General features: G+C 36.1%; 1 protein-coding gene across 3 annotated transcripts in view; it reads right to left on the reverse strand.

The window, feature by feature from the left end:
- Window positions 1-474: 474 nt before the first annotated feature.
- Window positions 475-24,839, reverse strand: part of PLCXD3 (phosphatidylinositol specific phospholipase C X domain containing 3) — a 400,359-nt gene continuing 375,994 nt past the window's right edge. For 2 of the 3 annotated variants that reach the window (XR_014831240.1, XM_085002204.1), the window contains one exon: window positions 15,187-15,265. The gene's annotated coding sequence lies outside the window, so the exon portion shown is untranslated. Of the gene's footprint in view, window positions 575-15,186; window positions 15,266-24,839 lie in introns of those variants that run through there. The other variant, XM_085002205.1, reaches the window with a different exon arrangement.

The raw sequence follows: 24,839 nt of genomic DNA on the forward strand, positions 1-24,839 counted from the left end.
AATGTAAAGTGATTGTGTCTGTTTTGCCTGATTGTATTGTGGGATGAACATTGTGCCTTCCTAGGGAAATTTTCACTGCCTGGTTAGTAAAACTGTCCTTTGCACCCCAATGTTCACTGCAGAACTTCCCCCTCCGCACCCCCACTAGGAGTCTAGTTGGAGCTACTGCTGCTGGCCTACATCAAAGCCACAGCAATGCCAGATCCAAGCTGCTTCTGTGACCTACACCACAACTCATGCAATGTCAGATCCTTAACCCACTGAGCAAGGCCAGGGATGGAACCTGCAACCTCATGGTTCCTAGTTGGATCCATTTCCACTGCGCCACGATGGGAACTTCCATTGCAGCACTATTTACAATAGCCAAGACATGGTAGCCACCTAAATGTCCATTAATAGAGGAATGGATTAAGAAGATGTGGTACATATATATACAATGAAATATTACAGCCATGAAAAAGAAGGAAAAAATACCATTTGCAGCAGCATGGATGGACCTAGAGATTATCATATTAAGTGAAGTTGGTCAGACGTTGAAAGACAAACATCATGTGATATCACTTATATGTGGAATCTAAAAAAAGAATAGAAATTAACGTATTTTCAGGACTGAAGCAGATTCACAGACTTGGGAAACAAACTTACAGTTACCAAAGAAGACAGGTTGGGGGGATGGATTGGGGGCTTGGAATTGGTATATACACACTGTGGTTTATGAAAGAGTTGACCAATGGAGACCTGCTGTATAGCACAGGGAACTTTACCCAATATTCTGTGATAATCTATATGGGAAAAGAATCTGAAAAAGAATGGATGTGTGTATCCGTATAACTGGATTGCTTTGTTGGAAAACAGAAATTATCACTTTGTTGGAAATAAACTATACTTCAATAAACCTTAAAAAAAAAAAAAGTTCCTTTGGGCAATGTTAATTGAACATGCTAAAGGGAACCAGTATTCTGAGCTCATACTACGTGATAAAGAAGCTGGAGGCCAATATTCAAAGGTTAACAGAAGAAACAGCCTTTGTCTTGCAAATCTTTACAAAATCGGAAATGTAAACAGCCCATAATCGCCTGGAACTAAGCCCAGCTAATTCAATTGATAGAATTTGAGAGCAAATGCAAAAAATTAAAAAAAGAAAAGAGGCTTTTTAAAAGTAAAAACTGCTGGGAAATCTCCCTCACCCAAAATATAATTCATGAACTCCTTTATTAAGCTATTCATCAAGGAGTTCCTATCGTGGCTCAGAGGAAGTGAATCTGACTAGCATCCATGAGGACACAGGCTCAATCCCTGGCCAGGCTCAGTGGGTTAAGGATCCGGCCTTGCTGTGAGCTGTGGTATAGGTTGAAGAAGTGGCTCAGATCTGACATTGCTGTGGCTGTGGCCATGGCAAGAGGCTATAGCTCTGATTCAACCCCAGCCTGGGAACCTCCATAGGCCCTAAAAAGACAAAAAAGACAAAAAGAAAATATTCATCAAGGGGAAAAACGAATCATATCTTATAAATCTACCCCAGCCGCACAAAAAAATCTTAGCCATCTGAGTGAATAAACCATTAGATCTTTGTCTATGTTTATATCTAGGCATGTATGTCTATGTATGAACATTATAGATTTTTTTTTCTACTTTTGGATGTATCATCAAAATTCATTTATAAAAAAGTGCTCTATTTAATTGGTTAAAACAAACAAATGTTTATCTAAAAATTCTCAGAAATATAATAGAAACTAATCCTAATGTTTTTCAAGTTCGCATGATCCAGGATTAATCTTTAGTAAATAAAAATATGTTTAAAGTTATTTGTTTAATTAAAACAGGCATGTCTTAATTAGGTATTTAGAACTAAATATAATACTTTTAATTTACATAGATTTGCAAAAAAGTCAAATAAACTCATTATCTCTGTTACAAAACTTGTCAGCAAGAAAAATAGTTTGGGATGATGACTTTGTCTAATGTTCTGTAAAGTTTTCATGGGTAATCTAAACATGACTGTTGAGCATAACTGTTTTAGATAGAGGTAAGTGGGATAAGACTTAAAAATATCTTCCAATATTTCCTGGTAACTTGAAACTTTAGAGTTTTGCTAAGTTAAGTTAAATGGTAGGAATTCATTGAATGTCTAGATTATTTCCAAATAAGATAATTATTGTTGAAAAATAATTCTGAAAACTTTACGGCTAAACAGGTCTATGTTTACCTGCTTTGGTCTTCTTATTACAGAATAACTAGAGATATTTGGGGAGTTCCTGTCATGGCTCAGTGGTAACAAAACCAACTAGTATCCATGAGGATGTGGGTTCAATCCCTGGCCTCCCTCAGTGGTTTAAGGATCCGGCATGGCCCTGAGCTGTGGTGTAGGTTGCAGATGCACCTCAGACTGGCATTGTTGTGGCTGAGGTATAGGCCAGCAGCTATAGCTCCGATTGGACCCCTAGCCTGGGAACCTCCATATGGGTGTAGCCCTAGCTAAAAAAAAAGATGTTTAGGTCTTTTAGTAAACATGTTGTACCACACTGAAACAAATTATGCTATGAAGAAATGTATGTTTCTAGAAATTATGAATTTTTTTGTAGTAGTCATAAGTTTGTCAGTCAAAAATACTTCTATAACAGTTCGTAATTGCTTACTTCTTAATTTTTTTACTAGAAATCAATGTTTCTGAATGTTAAGAATTCTAATTAACATATGTTATTAAAACTGCTAAAGTAAGTAGGAGAAAACATATTTGTATGTAAGGAATTTTTTTAAAAAGTATAAGGAATAGAAATGCCTTTTATTAAGAGAGAAGGTAGTTTTTCCAAAAGAGATGTGAGAGAGAAAGCGTGAGCGAGCCAGAGAGAGAATAGGACAAAATCCAAATGTAAGAAAGAAGGTTTATAGAAAAGACACCTAGAGAAAAGAATTTTGTGTGTGGTCAGGACTGCCTAAGATTAGATTGATTTTAACTGAGCAAATGAATTTTTCAAATTTATTTATCAAGTAAGTGAATTTAGGTATCAAAAATAACCTGGCATAAAACCAAATTTGTTTTTTGGTCTCTATTAAGAGGAAAAAGTTTTCTTGAACTGTTGATCTGCTTTTAAGAACAGTTTGCATAAGTTTCTTTACATTTTAAGTAATTTGTTGGAACTTTCTGTATTTGCTTTTGAAATCTTTTATTGTCACTTTGGTTAAGTGGGTAATTAAGTATTGTTTCACAGTGATCTATGACCCTATTTAAGTGTTTTAAAACCTTTTGATATCTTAGACAAACTTCTCCCCAATTCTATTTTTTTTTTTTGCTCTTTAAAATTTTTTTAGTTTTTATTTATTTTTATTTTATTTATTTATTTTTTTAGGTCCACATCTGCAGCATATGGAAGTTCCCAGGCTAGGGGTCTAAGCTTTAAGCCTACACCACGCAGGATGGGAGCCTCGTCTGCGACCTACACCATAGCTCACGGCAATGCTGGATCCTTAACCCACTGCACGAGGCCAGGGATCAAACCCACGTACTCAGCTAGACAGGTTCGTTTCTGCTGACCCATAATGGGAACTCCCCAAATTCTAAATGAAGACCTTTTGACCTCTAGCTAACTCTGGGATTTTTTAGAGGGCTCCTGAAAAATCTTAGTGTGATATTAAACTAACTAAGCTTATTTAGAATGTAAAATTACATGGGAAGCATTGTCAAATAAGTGATCATAAGCCTTCTTGGGTTATATTGTGTGGGTAAATGCTATTAATATAAGTGCTCTAAAAATTTTAGGAAATAACTAAAACTCTGATGTGTCCTGGTAAAATTGTATCAGTCATAGTGTTAGCTATTATCTTAGAAGTCCTATGTCATAGAAATAACCAAATTTAATTGTCAGTTGCATTATAATGAATCAGATATTTAATCACGCTATTTAAAGTCTTTTGTCATTTATAGACCTACTGTTTTACTCTAATGCTTTAGCAAAAATGATTCATCTTCAAGAAGATATATAGAAAAGACTCTTTTTGGACAAATATAGGTTGCTGATAACTTTTAGATCATATCACTGAACTAGGTAAGAATTATAAAACTCTAATGGAAAAACTGATGGCTTCATAAAACTGCTAACAAAAAGTCAAGATCAAAAAGAATTAATTACAAAAGACTGGGTGAACTGATGAATATGATTATGATTTTTACGACTTTGTGTGTGAAATATTCCTAGCATTTTAGTCTTTGTTTTCCAGATATTCAGAACTCTTTCCTCTCAAGCTAATTAAAATTTATGGCAATTTGGTAAATTATTCTTTTGTAAGCAGAATTGAATCATTTATATTTTTCTCCCTGTCTCATCCCTCCAGAATTTGGAGACTCTTGGTGAATATTCTTACTTTTACGGCAATATAATTATTTACATAAGTTCACTAAAAATCTATTCTCTTTGTAATAGGACACTATTGGAAACATTGGTTTTATTACCAAGACTTTGACTGGAATTTCAAATCTGATTCTTTTTTTTTTTTTTTTTTTTTTTTTTTGTCTTTTTGCTATTTCTTGGGCCGCTCCCGCGGCATATGGAGGTTCCCAGGCTAGGGGTCCAATCGGAGCTGTAGCCACCGGCCTACACCAGAGCCACAGCAACGCGGGATCCGAGCCGTGTCTGCAACCTACACCACAGCTCACGGCAACGCCGGATCCTTAACCCACTGAGCAAGGGCAGGGACCGAACCCGCAACCTCATGGTTCCTAGTCGGATTCGTTAACCACTGCGCCACGACGGGAACTCCCTCAAATCTGAGAATATACTTAGAATCTGATATGACTAGACAGCTTCAAGGAACTAAAACTGACTTTATGGAGCCATAAAACTCCTTAGAAAAACAGTCTGATACCTTACAGGATTCCCAGCAATTGCACCAGGTGAGTAAGGAAGGTCACTTCTTGGGAGGCACAAGAACCCCAGAACATTGTGGGGAAGAGAGGAATTCACCAAAATTTATAGGTATTATAGGTTAAATCTGATGACAAATATTTGGCTTGGCTTCTTAGCCTTGAGAGGCTATTAAAAATTCAATCTGGGGAGTTCCTGTCGTGGCTCAGTTGTTAACGAATCAGACTAGGAACCATGAGGTTCAGGGTTCGATCCCTGGCCTTGCTCAATGGGTTAAGGATCCGGTGTTGCTGTGAGCTGTGGTGTAGGTCGCGGATACTGCTTGGATCCTGCCTTGTTGTGGCTCTGGCGTAGGCCATTGGCTGCAGCTCCTATTGGACCCCCTAGCCTGGGAACCTCCATATGCCACAGGAGTGGCCCTAGAAAAAAGGCAAAAAGACCAAAAAAAAAAAAAAAAAAAAAAATTCAACCTGGAGATTCCTTATGAAAAGTTCCAGAAAAGCAGATTTAAAAGTGCCTATAAGGTCAATGGCTATTCTTATGTGTCTTAATGAGAATAATACGATTGAGTTTAATGAAACTAAATTTGTTTTGCAAACAAATTAGTTTTATTTTGGTTATCTTTGATAGAAATGAAGTAATTTTTGAGAAAAAAAAATTTGTTTCAATATAAACTATAACACTTCTTATTGTGTTGGGTTCTAGTTCTGTTACTTTTTTTTTTTTTTTTTTTTTTTCTTTTTAGGGCTGTACCCTCAGCATAGGCACCCTTGGCTAGGGGGCAAATCAGAGCTACAGCTACCAGCCTCCAGCTTCTATGTCTTCGACCTCCACCACAGCTCACAGCAACACCAGGTCCCCGACCCACTGAATAAAGCCAGGGATAGAACTCACATCCCCATGGATATTAGTCGGATTCATTTCCACTACACCACAAAGGGAACTCCCCTGTTATTGTTTTTGAGGTTTTTTCCCCCACTTGTAATCTGGCCTGGATCCTGAGTTCTTCTAGTTTCCTCAAATACTTAGCTATAACTCTCCAAATTTATATTTTCAAATTTTCTCCTACTTTGACTTTGAATCATTGAGAACTGAAGCTGCCCTTTTCGTGAAGACCTGCAGACTAAAGCTGAACCGCTCAGATACAAACTTAACAGAGATCACCACAATAGCTCATGTTTAGGCAATCTTCATTCCTGCTGCTGTGTAGGCCACTTAGAACATTTTCCTCAATACTCAATGACCTCATCAGAGACATTTCAAACTACAAAATATACTTGAACCATGACATCTAGAAATCTTATTGACTGGCTGTCCCTAGGCTCAGAAACTGGTGTGTGATTTCCTCCAACCATTACATTTTGTGAGGTTTTTTGCTGCTGTTGTTAATGTGGGGTTTTTTGGTGTTGTTTTTGTTTTTTTGTCTCCATGGAAATGTCTCTCATTAAATACCTGATTGCTTGCACCTTGCAGGCTTAATTTTGAGATCACAAATGCATTACCTCCTCCTGAAATAAAATGACTGGACAAACCTATCATCAGGACTAAGAGACTGGTTCAATGAGATGGAACAATCTATCAACTCAGCTTCTTCTAACTTCTTTAAGAAGTTGGTGATACTTTTCTAAGAAGTTTGTACTAGAGGGGGCAAAGCTTGCCACCTCAAAATATGTCTCCTTGGCAAGAGGATTAATTTAGGCTGATTATTTTTAAGAAGCAGAAGATTCAGGAAGTTTTTCTTGTTACATTCCCTTTAATTGCTTACAAATTTTTAGATAAATGGCCTTTCAGATGGAGCTATTACTAAAGATAGCTGGAAAGGTGTGGTGGGCAAACTCAGCAGGTCTTAGAGATCAGAGTTCATTCAATGTGCCATTGGCTCTTCATGGCCCAGCGATTTTTTTTTAAAACAAATATTTGTTTTTCCATCTCCATGTAAATTGCTTTCCTATTCTTTGAAGTCCAAAACTACTACACCCAATATCCTCTTTTGTCTTTAGCTGAAGATGTTATTTAAGGTAAATAATGTTTTGCTGCATCTCTCCCACGTATGTGTGCTATTAAGCTTTTATTTGGTTTTCTCCTGTTAATCTTTTGCATGTCAATTTAACTCTTAGGCCAGCCAGAAGAACCCAGAAGGGTAGAGAAAATTTTCTCCTCTCTGACAAGCTGTGTTTTATCTTTTTTGTTTATTAATCTCCATATTTCTTAGTACAAGTACCCATATAACTTCATTTATTCCAATCCCAGGGGCTTATACTATAGTCTTCAAGTAAACTCCATAATGGACTGTTAAAATGTTTGCTTTAAACTATACATTCGCTACAGGGATGACATTGTCTTCAAGAAGATGAAAATTGATTGTTGGTGAGGGAGGTGAAATATTCTTAGATATTACAATAGTCTATGGCATTGTAATACTTGGCTCTACCCAACAGAACCTTATTCCTTAGAATTTAATTTGTCTTGTTGGGTTTCTTGGGTAATACAAGGGCACTGCTGACACTGAGTTTAAGGAAAATATACAAAATGTTTACAAGATCAGTGCTAGGAAACTATGGTGAGTAGATGGCTTTTTTACCTTCAATTTGCTTTATCTCAGGGCATATTGCAAGAAGTGGTCTTCTTGTGTCTATTGGCTGACATTGGATCATTGCTTGATCCTCAGTAGTTTTTGTGTGTGGCTTGGGCTTTGAAATTAAAAAAAATTGTTTATATTTTATTTTATTTAATTCTATAAAAGTTATTCCACCCATCACGTCAACGGCTAAAAAGAAAAACATACATAAACTATAAAATAATATCTAGCAGCTATATACTTTATATACTTTTTCATATCAAGTAAAAATTAAAAGTTAAGTTTACTAAAAATAATTTTTAAGAAATTTAATGTTTAAGTTTATTATTTTTTCAAAAATTCATCATTTCAAAAGCTCTTCTTGCAGTTCCCATAGTGGCTCAGTGTAAATGAATCTGACTAGTATCCTTGAGGTCACAGGCTCTATCCCTGGCCTCACTCAGTGGGCTAAGGATCTGACATTGCCAGCTGTGGCGTAGGCCACAGATGTGGCTCAGATCTGGTGTTGCTGTGGCTGTGGTGTAGGATGGCAGCTGCAGCTCTGATTTGACCTATAACCTGGGAACCTCCATATGCCAAGGGTGAGGCCCTAAAAAGACTAACAACAACAACAAAAAAGGCTCTTATTACTGTGTATTATATATGTTGCTAATTTGCTATTATTTTATATATTACAACTTATAAAACTAAATGAATTACCTTAACATTTACTTTAGCAATAATCCAATAATCATGCAGTTTATAAAGTTAGGTTACACGCTAATAGCTGTTCATTTTTTTAGTTTCACTTTTAACTTAAAAAAACTTAGTCATTCTGAACAGTATTAAACAAAAAGAATAAACTATATTTTTCTCTTTTATACATAAAACAGATATACATGCAACATATACACAGGTATACAGTATGTCTTAGATATTAAAATTTTATTGCAGGCATTGGAGGAATAATTACCAAAAAATTGTCTAAATAGGCTCTTAAGAGGCAATAAAGAAAAAAATATTGGAAAACTGATTTAAACTATCACATTCATTTTAAAGAAATTAAGAGGAAAAATACTTTATTTTTATGCAATTCTGATGTGTGTAAGATCTGTTTTTTCAAGCCTAATCTATGTGTTGAGAAAAAAGCTGAAAACAAATGACTTAAGTTTATTAAATTAAAAAAAAACAATTAAACCTAAATGAAATGAAAATAATAAGCAGTAGAACTGATAAAACAGAAAGCAAACATGCCAAAGAGAAAATTAATAAGAACAAATATTGAAGCTTTGAAAAGACTAATACAATAGAGAAAACAATCAATACTGAAATCAAGAGAGAGAGTAATTATTTATTAATAACAAAAATGTTAATATTTGGGTTAATAAAGGACATAATTTAAAAGACTACAGAATCTAAAAATATCATACAAGCATATTTAGAACAACTTTATGCCAAAAAAAGGAAGAAAAAAGAAAATGGACAAATTCTTAGAAAAACAAAAACTTATTAGACTGACACAAGAAAAGAAACAGATAATCTGTAGTGTACTATTTGCATTAATCAGATTTTAAATTTTATTAAATTCTTTACCTCTCAAAAACTTAGGGAAAAAAAAATCTCAGGTCCTTAGTGGATTTATTTTTAAATAAAAATATTTTATTTTTAAATAGCATCAATCAAACACTTTCTCAATATAAAAAAAATCTTGTTTAATATGACCAACATAATATTAACATTTGACAAATATATTTCAAGAAAGGAAAAGTATAAGCCAGTCTTTCTCATGAACATAGAGACAAAAATCCTAAATATATATTAGCAAATCAAATCTAGTTATTTCCAAAATGCACTTAGTCTCAAAACACAAAGGTGTGTTAAGATTCAAAAATCAATTCGAGTTCCAGTCATGGCTCAGTGGTTAATGAACCCGACTAGCATCCATGAGGACGTGGGTTTGATCCCTGGCCTCCCTCAGTGGGTTAAGGATCCAGCATTGCCATGAGCTGTGGTGTAGGTTGCAGACACGGCTCAGAGCCTGTGTTGCTGTGGCTGTGGCGTAGGACGACAGCTGTAGCTCTGATTTGACTCCTAGCCTGAGACCTTCCATATGCTGTGAATTCAGCCCTAAAATAATAAAAGACAAAAAAAAAAAAATCAATTAATGTTACTCCACACGTGATAGTTGCAGACAAACCTAAAATGTGGATTATTCTATTTAGCTGGCTTTTATTCTTCAAAATTGTTAATGGCACAAATGACAATGAAAATTTAGGCATCTGTTCTTGTATTGAGACAATGATAAATGATAAATAAATAAAATGTGATTTGGGGCTGGATTCTGTACTGGGAAGATGGGGAGGTGGTTACCTATTTTGAGTGAGGTAACCTGGGGCCTTTGAGTCCTTTGTGTTTACAAGGTTCTAAAGAAAACTGACTCTCTTCTCTTTAGTATACATCTCTGTGTGCGTTTTAGCATGTAGTGTCCTCTGCTCTAAGTCAGGTGTGATTCTTCTATCTGCTTCTGTTTTCAAAAAGGTGTTGATATATTATGTTGACTGAGCTCTCCTCTATCCTCCCTGTCCTTTCAGATTTACAAACATTTTATTTCTTTCCTGTTATAAAGGGAGGCTGATGGAATAAATCCATATGGCCAATTGCTATGTTCAGTAGAAATTCATGCAGTCTTTTAAATGAGAATACATTTAATCTCTTAACCATAGTCATTTAACCAAATATGTTCCCTAACCCTTTTCTCCCATCTTAAGAAACTTTAATAATCCTTTTGAATTCCTATCCCAAATTAAGCTTTTCAATCTGTTTTGAACACAGATATAAAGATACAACCTATGAGAATGTGAGGGAAAGATTTGCATTCAGCTTGAAGCTGAATTTGCCTTGGATACTATTATAATAAATAAATGCTTTGGTTTTTATGGTTTCTCCTATAGCTGACATTTAGGGATTAACAGGTATTGTTACCCTACTGAATATTGGGAAGATATATGTCAGATGAGGCAGGAAAACAAAGAGTAGCAGAGAATTAGTAACAAAACGGTGACAATTTTATTATTCCACAATGACAAGATGGTTGAAAGAAACTGTGTTTAAATAAAAGTGCTTTTCCTGCTCTTCTTTCCAATGTTACTAAAGGAAATCAGGAAGGGACAAAATTACACAACAGTCTGGGTAGATGAGCAACCTCAGCTTTCGGGTCGCTAAACAAAGCTTTCAAGATGGCATAGACATGGTTACTTTCATAGCCCTACCCTTCAGGAAAAGACAGCTCAGAATACCTGTTTCTTGACATCATAGAATGTGCCTAAGTGACTTTTTGTGATTGCATTGACTCAATCCTTTTTTTTTTTTTTTTTTTATGACTGCACCAGCAGCATATGGACGTTCCCAGGGTAGGGGTGGAATCAGATCTGCAGCTGCAGGCCTATACCACAGCAACAGCAACCCTGGATCTGAGCTGCAGCTGTGACCTATGCCCAGCTTGCAGCAAGCCTGGATCCTTAATCCACTGAGTGAGACCAGAATCCTCTGGACACTATGTTGAGTTCTTAATCCACTGAGCCACAATGGGAACTCTGGCTCAATTTTTTCTAATAGGTAAGTTGAAGGACTCTATTTGAATAAAAGCAGAGTTTTCCTAGGATTAGCTATATAGAAGACAACAAAGGTAAATCCCATTGTAGGAACTTCACAGTCTATATATCTACTCTACTAGTTCTTTTTTAAAGTAACTTTATTGAAACATGATTGATTTACAAAAAATTATGTGCATTTAATGCATGTAATTTGATGGGTTTGGAGATAAATATGCACCTGTGAAACTATCACCACAATCTGTGCCATAAATATATCCATCATTTCCAAAAGCTTCTTCCTACCCACTTTATGAATTATTATTGTTGTGATAAGAACACTTAACATAAGATTCACCCTTTTAACAAAATTTTAAGTACACTATAGTATTGTTAACTACAGGCATTACGATGTAGAGTAGATGTCTAGAATTTATTCATTTTGCGCAGCTGAAACTTTGTACCCTTTGATTAATGGAGTAGTGGGGAGTTATTATTCAAAGCTACCCCTCCCACCCCTGTCTCCTTCCCCCCACTCACCTTAGGCCCTGACATCCACCATTCTACTCTCAGCTTCTATGAGTTTGTATCTAGTCTACTGTTCATCTGCGTACAATCACCAAGTTTAGAAAATCTAGCAACTGATAAAATATTTGTTTTTAATATAGTTGATATTGTTTATGACATGAAAAGTTTATGTTGTTCATATTTTAATATTATTAATGTTTTTGATATTATATTTTATCGTTTTTTCTCTCCAGTACAGAAACCAGCCCCAAATTACATTTTATTTATTTGTCATTATCTCTTAATACAAGAACATATGTCTAAATTTTCATTGTCATTTGTGCCATTAACAATTTTGAAGAATAAAGGCCAGCTAAACAGAATAATCCACATTTTAGGTTTGTCTGCAACTATCACATCTGGAGTAACACTAATTGATTTTTAAATTTTAATACACCATTGTGTTTTGAGACTAAGTGCATTTTGGAAATAACTAGATTTGATTTGCTAATATATATTTAGGATTTTTTTGTCTCTATGTTCATGAGAAAGACCGGCTTATAATTTTCCTTTCTTGCAATATATTTGTCAAATGTTAATATTATGTTGGTCATATTAAACAAGATTTTTTTTATATTGAGAAAGTGTTTAAGATTGATGTTATTTAAAAATATTTGCCAGTAAATCCACTAAGGACCTAAGTTTTTGAGAGGTAAAGAATTTAATAAAATTTAAAATCTGGTTAATGTAAATAGTACACTACAGATTATCTATTTCTTTTCTTGTGTCATTCTGGTGAGGTTTTTTTTTTTTTTTTTTTTTTTTTCATCTTTTGTCTTTATAGGGATATGGATGTTCCCAGGCTAGGGGTCCAATCGGAGCTGTTGCTGCTGGCCTACACCACAGCCACAGCAACACCAGATCCTTAACCCACTGAGCGAGGCCAGGGATTGAACCGGCAACCTCATGGTTCCTAGTCGGATTTGTTTCCACTGTGCTACAACGGAAACTCCAAGTTTTTGTTTTTCTAAGAATTTGTCCATTTTCTTTTTTCTTCCTTTTTTTGGCATAAAGTTGTTCTAAATATGCTTGTATGATATTTTTAGATTCTGTAGCCTTTTTAATGATGTCCTTTATTAACCCAAATATTAACATTTTTGTTATTAATAAATAATTACTCTTGCTCTTGATTTCAATATTGATTTATTAGTCCTTTCAAAGCTTCAATATTTGTTCTTATTAATTTTCTCTTTGGCATGTTTGCTTTCTGTTTTATGAGTTCTACTGTTTATCATTTTCTTTTCATTTCATTTGGGCTTAATTGTTTTTTTAAAAAAAAAATTTAATAGGATTTCCTGTCGTGGCTCAGTGGTTAATGAATCCAACTAGGAACCATGAGGTTGCCAGTTCGATCCCTGGCCTTGCTCAGTGGGTTGGGGAATCAGTGTTGCAGTGAGCTGTAGTGTAGGTCGCAGATGTGGCTCAGATCCCATGTTGCTGTGGCTCTGGCATAGGCCAGCAGCTACAGCTCCAATTAGACCCCTAGTCTGGGAACCTCCATATGCTGCGGGTGTGGCCCTAGAAAAGACAAAGACAAAAAAAAAAAAAAAAAAAGCTAAATCAATGTTTAAACATAAATTTAAAAACCTTAAATATATGTGTTGAGAAAAAGGCTGAAAACAAATGACTTAAGTTTATTGTTACATATCCCTAGTTCCTAAACAGTAAAGTAACATGTTTTGTAGAAATTTGGAAAGTCAGAAAAGTAAAAAGAAAAAATTTTAAATTATCCAACATCTTCATCTGACTAATTCCTAGTCATCTTTCTGCTCGCAACCTTGATTAACTTCTTTAGAGTCTAATCAGCCCTTATTTGCATTAAATTAGATACTCTCCATAGAACTTTGTTTTTTGCTTACATTTTTCATAATGTGTTATTATAGATTTATTTTTGTATTTATTTTATTAGTCTTTGTCTTTTCCATTGAATTATTATTTCTAGTGTGGTGAGGACCATGTGTATACCTCTAAGTAAACATAGTATCTATCACAGCCTAGAACAGAACAGATATTTGAAATTTATAAAATATGCTTTCCTAACTGTAGTTTTTGCATGTCTATAGTTTAAATTAATATTATATTACACATGCAATTTTTAAACCACATCTTTGTATTTTCAAAATTCATTTGACTATATATAAGCATTTATCTATATGAAGATTTTCTTCTAATACCAACTCAAGTCACTAATTTTTTGACCTTGAGAATGTAAATTAACTTTTAGGACTTAGTTTCCTCATCTTAAATAAGGAAATCATAATTGTTCTAACTATTCATTCTGATAGTTGTCAAAAGTAAATGAAACAATTGATCTGCAAGGAAATTGATGCATAAAAGATACTGGATATGAAGTAAACAATGATGCCTTAAACTGTTGCTAGCATTGTTACTTGATGGGTGGTCTATAAAAAGTATAACTGGGCTATCTGATGTGAGAGTTGTATGTTCACCTCCCATCTCTAAGGAAGGTGTGACATTTTCTACCGACATCGTAGATGGAGAAGCTCTTCACACATAGAATAGTCACATCATGGCAGCGGGGTAAGTGTCATAGAGCAATAATGTAAAAAAACAGCACTGTGCTAAAACAAGATGCAGCTATTCTTATTACAGGAAAGTAGGCAATTAACTTTTTGTAAAGGCAAAAACACACTTTACAGGGAGGCAAACACATCTGCAGAAATGTGATAAATACTCAATTGCTTCTAAATAAATGCATGAGCAAAAAGAAATAATTGCATTTATTAATAAGAGATGAGGAGGAAAAAGCGTTCTTCCATCTTAGAAGATTTGAAAGATCACCGTGAAACAAACAGCAAAATCTAGATGATACTGGATCATTATTTCTAGCCATGCTCTATTATCATCAGGTGATATGAAAATCTTACCTGTGTATACACTTACAGCTTAGTTAATTTTTTTGTTAAATTAATTTGTTGTTTTCTTTTCCTTATATAGAATATGGTAGTATTATCACTATTGCTTTAATAATTTCCACAAATACTTGTTTCTTCCTTGAGAGTAAATTAAACCTTCATGTTTTGCTATGTATGATACCTGGATAGGTAGGTTTTGCTTAAACATTAGAGTTAAGGTTTGGTAAGCGGAGTTTACAAAACTAGGTGAACAGTATCACCTATAGAATGCTCTCCCACAAGGATGAGTCTTCCCAGGTGAACTTCACATTATTTCTTTTGAAGGATAAAGTAAGAAGCATATATAATTGTAAGGTATCGATAGTGATACCCTTCAGAGTAACTAGCTTCCTTGTCTCATTAACAGATATTCCAATTTCCCATTGCGCTCAGTAAAAAGTTCTAGCATTATCCCATGAATGAAACTTTGTTATTCTGTTTCTTTGGCTTAACTCAGGGAACTGGAATAATTTCTTCAGAAAATTTGGCAATAAATATATTTCCTGAATGCTTATTCTTTTAAATTCTATCTGGAAAAGTGGCCATTTAATCAATGGAGTGAGAAAGTAGAGATTTAGTCTAGAGCTTAATTGGACTAAGACTGAGAGTAGGAGCTAGAAGAATCTGAAACATTCACTAGTCTGTGGTTTCTCCAATTTTATAAATAATTCTTAGTGACTAACGAAGCAGTGTCTTACCTCCTCCGTTTCATTTCTGGAAACTGAACTGCAGAAAATCCTCTGCTTTGAGATTGCTCTTCTAAGGTGATTGCATTTGCTAAAGATGCCAAGGGAACATAATTATTCATGTTCATGAATTACTAGTTAAATCAAATCAGCTTTATAACTATGAGAAACTAAGACAGTTATGAGGGGCCGAGAATGCCAGGGTGGTAAAATATGGAGGCACATTTGCAATTGTGAATTATTCAGAACTCAAATAGACAATTTATTGCTCCTGGTGACTGTAATAAATCCTTACTAATGGAACTCTATTAATTTGGAATTTGGAACAATTTGGAATCTTGGCTGAGATGTGTCCTTTTAGTTATGATGAAGATAGGGTTTGGAAAGCAAGATAGTAATCACAGAATGAGGATAATAGTTTTCAAAGTCCAAGTCCTCTGCTGCCCTTCTTTTAATAAATAATAAATGCCACTATCACATTTTTTAACCCAGAAAAAGGGGAATATATAAAGGCAGGCCTTTTCACATATGAAGCAGAAGTAATAAAACCCTAAGACCGCTGGAAAGAAGAGGAGAAAGGATGAAGGGTTCGGGGAGGCAAGAGGTGAGTCATAAGCAGTGGTGTGTTGGTCAACATTTACCGTAGCATTTGACAATTTCTGTTGTGTAAATATCACATTGTGGACGATTTCAAGCTCCCAACTGATATCATTGAAGGGAGACTTGAAAAGAAACATTATGTGTAAGTAACCTCAAGGACATAGATATTAATGAAGCCTATTTTATGAGTAAAATAAAATTAGTAAAGATGTATTAAAATTATTAGGACATGAGTTGGAGCATTTATTACTTTTGTTCTTAATATAATTAATTTAAACGTAAGTTCATATAATTTCATTTAGAATGATGTCTGTTTAACAGGTGGCTGGCAACATCCCTAAAAATATAAACAGGTAATTTCATGAAGTGGTATAAGTTGGCTTCAGTATCCCAGTGGATCTTAGCTATAGTCTCTCTCCCAAATTTGAGACCCTGGTGGACAGCAAAACATATCCAAATAAATTTGGGGTAGGGGAACCAAAATATGGGAGCTTGAACTCTGATTCTCTAGATTCTGAAAGGATTATGCAAATCTTTCAGGGAACCCCCAATTCAGAATGGCGTCACAAATAATATGATTTGGGAGCAAAAGAGCAGTGATGCTTTGGAGGAAGTGAATGGACCAGGGATACTTTTCTCAGTTGGGTGAATCTTGTTTGTGGTATCCACAAGCTCCTGTGTGACCAGAAAGTATGACAAGAAAATGTTGAGAAAACTGATAGAATGGAAGGGGCCTTGACTAGATGTTATGACAGGAACATATATTTCAAAATGGTGTTAGCATAAAGCTTCAAAAGGCTAGAGGGAAGGACTGGTTCAAGATAAATACCAGTTGAAGATGCTTAATAACTCACGAGAACGCAGCATATCACAGTGGCCGTCTGCATCATGGGAAATGGTAGTTTCTGGATTAATGGCCTCATCCCACCACCTCTACGAGTATTTGGATAAATCTTAAAATGGAGAAGGTAGAATCGAAACCCTATGACAGAGCCACAACCGTCTTGATAGGGAGATTAAATTTTGAGCTATTGAATATTTACCTTCAACAATAATATCAGTGGGCAAGTTTAAGATATTTTTCTTTAGTCACTGAATTAAAAGCAGAAAGGTAAGAACTCACAGAAAATAAAGTTACATTTTTTTGAGGTATATCTGAGTTTTAGTAGGTAAATTTCAATTCTACAGTCAGCCTGCATTTGTAAGGAGAATGCTTCCTAACAAATCATTTCGCAAAAATTGCTATATAAATAATTTACTTAAAACTCATCACTTATAGGAAGTTCCCTTGTGGTGCACCAGGTTAAAAATCTTGCATCCAGGTGTGACGCAGGCTGCAACTGAAATGCAGATTTGATCCCTGGCCTGGGAACGTCCACATGTGTGGGTGCAGCCCAAAAATAAAAACAAGAAGTAAATAAAATAAAATCATTTGTAAATTTTGTTTCATTCCCAAATAAATTTCTGGCCAAGATTTTTTCTTACATTTCTGTCTCCTGTTTGTAAAAGCCTTAAAAAGATGTCACTTCTGCTTTCCATCACTTCTAGAGCAGTGTGTCTAAATCTGAATTTCTCATTCTCCTTTTTATGCCCACCACCTGATTTCACAACTAATTCTCTTCTAACATTGGTGCCACAATTGTTCCAGTTCTCCCGACTTACATAACTGTTTATTTCTTCCTTTCCCTAGATTCATACATCCAGTCTTTTCCATTCTGCCCTCATGGTGACTCATATCTCTTTATTCCTTCGGATTCCTCAGGGCTTACACTGTAATCCAGGTCCCTTTCACCTTATGTTTAAATAACTATGGTAGCCTCCTGGCTGTTCTCTCTACCGTCAGCCTCTGCTCTTCCTTCATCCTTTTAAAAGTAACGTTGTGCAATCTTCCTCCTGACCTTCGTTCATCATTCTGCTCTTAAGCCTACAACTGCTCTTGATCAGCTCATACATTAGTCTAAATATTCAGCAAGCCGGTCACTGTCTTCCATCAGGCAGTTCTGTTGTTTTTACCAGAGCATTACCTATCACAAACGATTATTATGGCAAGCAGCTTGCCTTTCTGTTCTACTTATCGGCTCCCTACTTGTCAGCTCATTGCTCTAGCCTTCCCCGTCCTTCTCCTACAATTCCCTCATCTTTACTCGTGAAAAACCCATATTGTCTCAAAATCACCTTCTCCTCTAAACTTTCGTGATTTCTCATCCCTCAGGAAGAACTTCCACTCAGCACATCTATAACACTGCAGTAGGCATCGTACAAAACTTCACTTGGTTAGAGATTTTCTTTTCTTTCCATTATTTGTTATATATCAAACTAAATTGTAAAATACTTAAGAAGAAAGTTTAGATCTTCTCCTTCTTTTATAATCTCTGTAACAGCATAATCTTGGACATACGTTTTGATATTTTAAAGATTATTGGAGGAGTTCCTGCTGTGGCACAGTGTGTTAAGAATCTGACTGCAGTGGGTTCAAGCCCTGGCCCCACACCATAGGTTAAAGGATCCAGCCTGGCCTGGGAACTTTCATATGTCATGGGTACAGCCATAAAGAAATAAAGATTTTTTGAAAGAGCAAAGTATAATAAATGAACCAAAAAATATCCGTTAAGCAAATCTTATTGACTTGGTTTATTGCAATGAACATTTAAGTAACAAACTTTTATTTCTTTAAGGATATTTTATTAATTGGAACCTGCCCTTCTAACCAGCCTAAATTGAGATATTTGCATGCAAATGGGCAATTTTAAGAAGAAAAATTAAGAAAAAATAGTGTTATAAATTACTACTAAGTGGCTTATTTTTGTGCTTCTATTTTGGTCAATATATTTAGTTTTATCATAGGAAAATAAAACTACTGATCCATCACCAATTTATTGACTATCCCTTAAGTTATTTTACAATGCAGGACTAGATATTGACTGGCTTATTCATTCATTTATTCAGCAAATATAAGTCAGGCACCCGTTTTGCATCAAGCAGGGGTCTAGGACTTACTTATGTGGCAATGTAGATATGATCCCTTCTTTCAGAAAGCTCAGAATTTTTCAAGATAAATGGTAAACAACAATGGAAAAACACATTAAAATACTATGGACACAGTGGAGTTGTTTGGGCAGAAGAGTAAGTTCTGGAATTATGCTACTTGGGTTTGATACTGGACCAGCTCAAGGCTTTTTAGTTGTGTGATATTAGCAAATTTCTTAATTTATCAGTCCTCACTTTCTTCATTTGTAAACTTGGAATAACTTTAATCATCGTGAAAATCAAATTTAAAAAATGTAAATTGCCAGAACTTAGAGAACCATCTAAAGTACTGACAGTTGATTTGTATGAATACATTTGGAATTTTAATAACAATCATTAACAGTGTGGTGAAGAAGTACAGGGTAGCAGTACATGGGCAGCGTCTACAATCAGGGAGGTTTCCTTTAGGAAGTGAGAAAAGGAGTGACTTAGAAATTAAATGGTGGACTTCCTGTTGTAGCTCAGTGGGTAAGAGCCTGGCAGAGTCTCTGTGAGGATTCGGGTCTGATCCCTGGCCTCACTCAGTGGGTTAAGGATCCGACCTTGCTATGAGCTGCAGTGTAGGTTGCAGATGTGGCTTGGATCAGTGTTGCCATGGCTGTGACGCAGGCCTATAGCTGTAGCTCCAATTTGATTCCTAGTCCAGGAACTTCCATATGCCATAGGTGCATCTGTAAAAAGAAAAAAAAAAAGTTAAGTGGTGGAATTGGAGGTTGAATTGATCCACAGAAGAAGATAGAATATAATAAGAGCAAGAGTTATGATCTGGAAGAAAGGAGGGGGTCAGGAATGCAGAAGAGGGAGAAGAACATCAAATTCTACTTTCTGACCTTCCAGGAAACTTGGTCAGTAGCAGTTATGACAAGGGAAAGGCCAGGAGGAAGCATGGTTTTATGAAGGACAGAAGATAACAAAAGTGTTAAAGGCATGAGAGGGCTTAATTAAAGCAGGACAGGAATTCCTGTTGTGGCTCACTGGGTTAAGAACCCTACTAATATCCATGAGAATGCAGGTTTGATCCCTGGCCTTGCTCAGTGGGTTAAGGGTCTGGTGTTGCCATGGCTGTGGTATAGATCGGCAGCTGCAGCTCTGATTCCACCCCTAGCTGGGGAACTTCCATATGCCACAGGTGCAGCCCTGAAAAAAAAAAATGGGATATAGATATATTTTATCTACAACATACAAAGGATCCATCTCTGAGTACCATGTATCCATGAATGATGGAACAGGAAGTTACTCAGTCTTCAGGAAAACAGCAGACTAAATGTCATTTAAAAATATATGTGGATGGAATGGCTTTTATGTTGATACATCTTAAGATTTACAGGTACATTGCTTTTCTCCTATTTTGTAGCAATACAGGCATTATAAGTAACTGTTCACTTAGTGATCCATTTTGTAAAATTACTATCCTTGCCACATTTAAAGCTTGCACAATGCTTCATAATAATGCATTAGGCTTTTAAAGTAGAAATTCTTGAATTTAGTTTCTTGATATAATTTTTAAAACTTCTTTTTGATTTATAAATCTCTTTTGGGACCAACAGGGTTAGTTACTAAATCAGGCCATTATTATTTAGTATATCCCTTATCTGGAGGGTGGGTATAGCAATAGCTATGGGGGCCTGCCATATCCGCTGCACTCAGCTCTGCATACCAAAGCCTACTTTCTGCTGCTTTCTGCCTAAGGGCTTTTTACTGACCCTGGGTAAACTCTTAGCCTATGCAGAAGGTAAGCCAGAAATGCCAGTAAGTTAATGGTGCAGGAGTAGCCCTTGACCTTGGACAGTTGGGGGTTGGTGAAAAGATATTCTCACTTTCTCTACTCCTAGCTGCAATAATTCTGAGATGTGTTCCACATTGCCTCCTAGAGATCTACGGTGGAGTCAAGTCACATTTTCCCACATAGCTAACCAGGGTGGTAATCCTCATAATACTGGCTTCATTCCTTTCCCCCTCTCATTCCCAACAGCCTGAGCAACATTTCTTGGTATCACGCCGCCAAGTAAACTACACACACTCACTGCCTTGTCTCTGGATCTGCTTCTGAGCAAACACAATCTAAAACAGTGGGGAAGTAAAAACTACAGATAAGATACTTTTGAACTCGGTTTAGGAAAAAGAGTTTTATAACAAAGATGCAAAAACAGTGTTGTAAATACGAGTTCTCAATCACAGAACTTTGTTTCAGATCCTGTTCATATTTTCACTCTATTTTCTTTCTCTCAAAATAACAGTAGTACAAATAACAAATGCTGGAGAGGGTGTAGAGAAAAGAGAACATTCCTACCCTGTTGGTGGGAATGTAATTGGTACAGCCACTATGAAAAGCAGTATGGAGATTCCTCAAAAAACAAAAAATAGAATTACCATATGATCCAGCAATCCCACCCCTGGCATATATCTAGACAAAGCTATAATTCAAAAAGATACATATACCCCAGTGTTCACTGAAGCACTGTTCACAATAGCCAAGACATGGAAACAACCTAAATGTCCACTGACAGATGAATAGATTAAGAAGATGTAGTACATATACACAATGGAACACTACTCAGCCATAAAAAGAACAAAATAATGCTATTTGCAGCAACAAGGATGCAACTAGAGATTATCCTACTAAGTGAAGTAAGTCAGAAAGAGAAATACAAATACCATATGATATCACTTATATGTGAGATGAACCTATCTACAAAACAGAAACAGACTCATAGACATAGAGAACAGACTGATGGTCACCAAGGGAGGGGGAGGAGTGGGATGGACTTGGAATTGTGGGTTATTAGGAGCAAACTATTACATTTAGAATGGATAAACAACAATGTCCTACTTATAGCACAAGGAACTTTATCCAGTCTGAGACAGACCATGATGGAAAAAAATAGAAAAAAAAACCCCATACATATCTATGTACACATACACACATACACACATACACACACACACACATACATGCACACACACACACATACACACACATATAATACATACATATATTTATATATATATACACATATACATATATATATAAAACTGAGTCACCTTGCTGTACAGCAGAAATTGGCACAACATTATAAACCAATTATGCTTTAATCAAACAATAACATTAGTAAAAGCAAAACAAAATTTATAGATTTTTAAAAATTATGAAATTATAAAGTTAGTATATGGCAGGCCATTTTCTACCTAAAATTCCCTTAATTCTCATAACATCCTTGCAGTGTACTATCGAGTAGATATATTGTAATGGCTGATAGACCATTATCCCAATTTTAAAGTAAAATGAGAAACTGAATTTATTTCACAGGATTATAATGCTAAAGGCTTTGTATAACTCAAGCAGTGAGACCCCAAAGTGCATGCTCATAAACACCATGCCATGAGCTTCTGTGCAACCGCATCTGTAACTATCACTTCCACACCTCCTGCCAGCCATGACACCTACATTTATCATTCTTTTCATATCTGGCTATAACCTCTAGAACTACCAGCCATCTATCCCCTTGGAATTTCCTCTTAGATGTCTTCAAAGACAGAGCACTTCAAATTGGATATATTCAAAATTAAACAAATGATTTTCTTCCCAAAACTGATCCTCTTCTGTATACTAAATTTTATTTTATTAATTTTTTTTTAAGGGCTGCACCAGCGGCACATAGAAGTTCCCAGGCTAGGGGTTGAATCGGAGCTGCAGCTGCCGGCCTATGCCATAGCCATAGCAACATGGGATCTGAACTGCATCTGCTACCTATACCACAGCTCACGGCACTGCCAGATCCTTAACCCACTGCGCAAAGCCAGGGATGGAACCCGCCTCTTCATGGATACTAGCCAGATTCGTTCCCACTGCACTACAAAGGGAATTCCCTATACACTAAATTTTAATTAGTATTGCCAACACTCAACCAGTGCAAACACAAAGAGGTTGAGTGTATTATCGTCTATTCTTGTTTTTCTGAGTCTTTTTCATGAATTAATGTTGACCTGTTTTAGATGCTTTTTCTGCATCTGATGCAATGATTATGTGGTTCTCTCCTTTATTCTGTTAAAATGGGGGAATCACCTAAACTGATTTTTTTTAATGCAATATAGTTTACAATATTACATTAGTTTCAGGTGTACCATGTAGTGATTTGACATTTGCATACATTATGATCACCACAAGTCTATTAATAATAAGTTTGTCCCCATGAAAATTTATTACAATATTATTGACCATGTTCCTGATGCTGTATATTACATCCCCATGGCTTGTTATTTATAACTGGAGGTTTGTACCTCTTAATTTCCTTAATCTCGTTCACTCACTTTCTACCCCTTTCCCCTCTAGTAACCCCCTATTTATTCTTTTTATCTGTGAGTTTCTTTTTTATTTTGCTTTGTTTGCATCCTTTTTTTTTTTTTTTAGAGTCAATGAATAAGTGATATCATGCAGTATTTGTCTTTCCCTGTCTGATTTGTTTCACTTAGCATAATACCCTCTAGGTCTACTCATGGTATTGCAAATGGCAGAGTTTCTTTTTTTAATGGGTGGCTAATAGTTCATTACATCTTTATCCATTCACCTATTGATGGACATTCAGGTTGCTTCCATGTCTTGGCCATTGTAAATAATACTGGTATGATCATGGGGTGCATATTTTTTTCAAATAGTATTTTCTTAATTTGCACCAATTCAGATGCTTGTGCAGAGCTGGTCTCTCTTTTACCTTGTGGCCAACGGCTTTTAACTAGCGGCTAATTATCCTAGCTGATGATAATAGAGGCATTGAATATGTGGATCTGGCTTTTTCTGCCCTATTTAACAATACATACATTTCATTCTGCCCTATTTAACAATACATTCCAGAATGGAAGATTTCCACTCCTGCTCACACCCCAGGCTTGGGATAGGGGGGAGAACTGAAGTTATGTTCCCTGATAGAAAGACCACCAACATAGGGCATTAGGCTATCTGAGAACGTGTATATATCACATAACCTTATAGATCTCAGCTTCCCACTCTTTAAAATTAGCTAGAAGGATTGGGTGACTTCTAATAACTTTTTTCAAGCTGTTCTCCATCCATCAATGGCCTGGGATTCATGACTCCACCCCACAAATATTCTTTCTTTCTCTTTCTGTCTGTCTGTCTGTCTTTTTAGGGCTGTACCCGAGGTATATGGAGGTTCCCAGGCTAGGAGTCTAATCAGAGCTGTAGCCGCCAGCCTACGCCAGAGCCACAGCAATGACGGATCCAAGCTTCATCTACGACCTACACCACAGCTCACGGCAACGCTGGATCCTTAACCCATGGAGCGAGGCCAGGGATGAAACCCGCAACCTCAGGGTTCCTAGTCAGATTCGTTTCCACTGTGCCACGATGGGAACTCCAACAAATATTCTTTAATCACTTAATTTGTGCCAAGTTATATCCTAGGCTCTGAGATTTAAAAAAAAAAGATACTGTCTCTACCTATCGGTAGCTTTTGTAGATTGTACTATTCAGGAAATATCATCCACCTTTTTCCCTTTCACCCACTTTTGTAAGGAAGATACTTCCCTGTCCCTTTCATGTTGGGCATGGTCAGTTGTTGGAGGAGGTCATTGAGAGGATGTGATCACTGATTAACCTGGAAGCAGGACCCAGGCAATCAGAACCCCCTTCCTTGTCCTTGGAATGTGTATTCTGCCCACCATTCCCACAGTGGGGACCGTTTTCAAGGATGCAGCCTTGAGAGAGCAATGTGTTGTTAAGACTACCTGCCTGGCATATGTGACTGAACCCAGTTGAAGACTTTGTATAAACTCTTAAGATTCTAGTGGACAGATAGAGGATTGACTCTTCTTGCAGTCACCTATATAATAAGCCTCTTATGTAAGTTCCCTTGCTTATTAAAGCTGCCACCACCAATCTGGAGTGGCCTGCCCCTTTCTTTGGTTTCTCCTTGTTCTCCAGGTATAGTAGCCAGCTTGTGTACCCACCTCAGTGGAAGGTGAACTGACATGAAGTATCCAGACTTTAAAGATCATCCATTATTCAAAGAGCCTATTGTGGA

This window comes from Sus scrofa, chromosome 16, assembly GCF_054392235.1.
Source record: "Sus scrofa isolate SSC_HxYL_T2T_F1_AM1 chromosome 16, Sscrofa_HxYL_maternal_Yorkshire_Landrace_v2.0, whole genome shotgun sequence".
NCBI lineage: Eukaryota > Metazoa > Chordata > Mammalia > Artiodactyla > Suidae > Sus > Sus scrofa.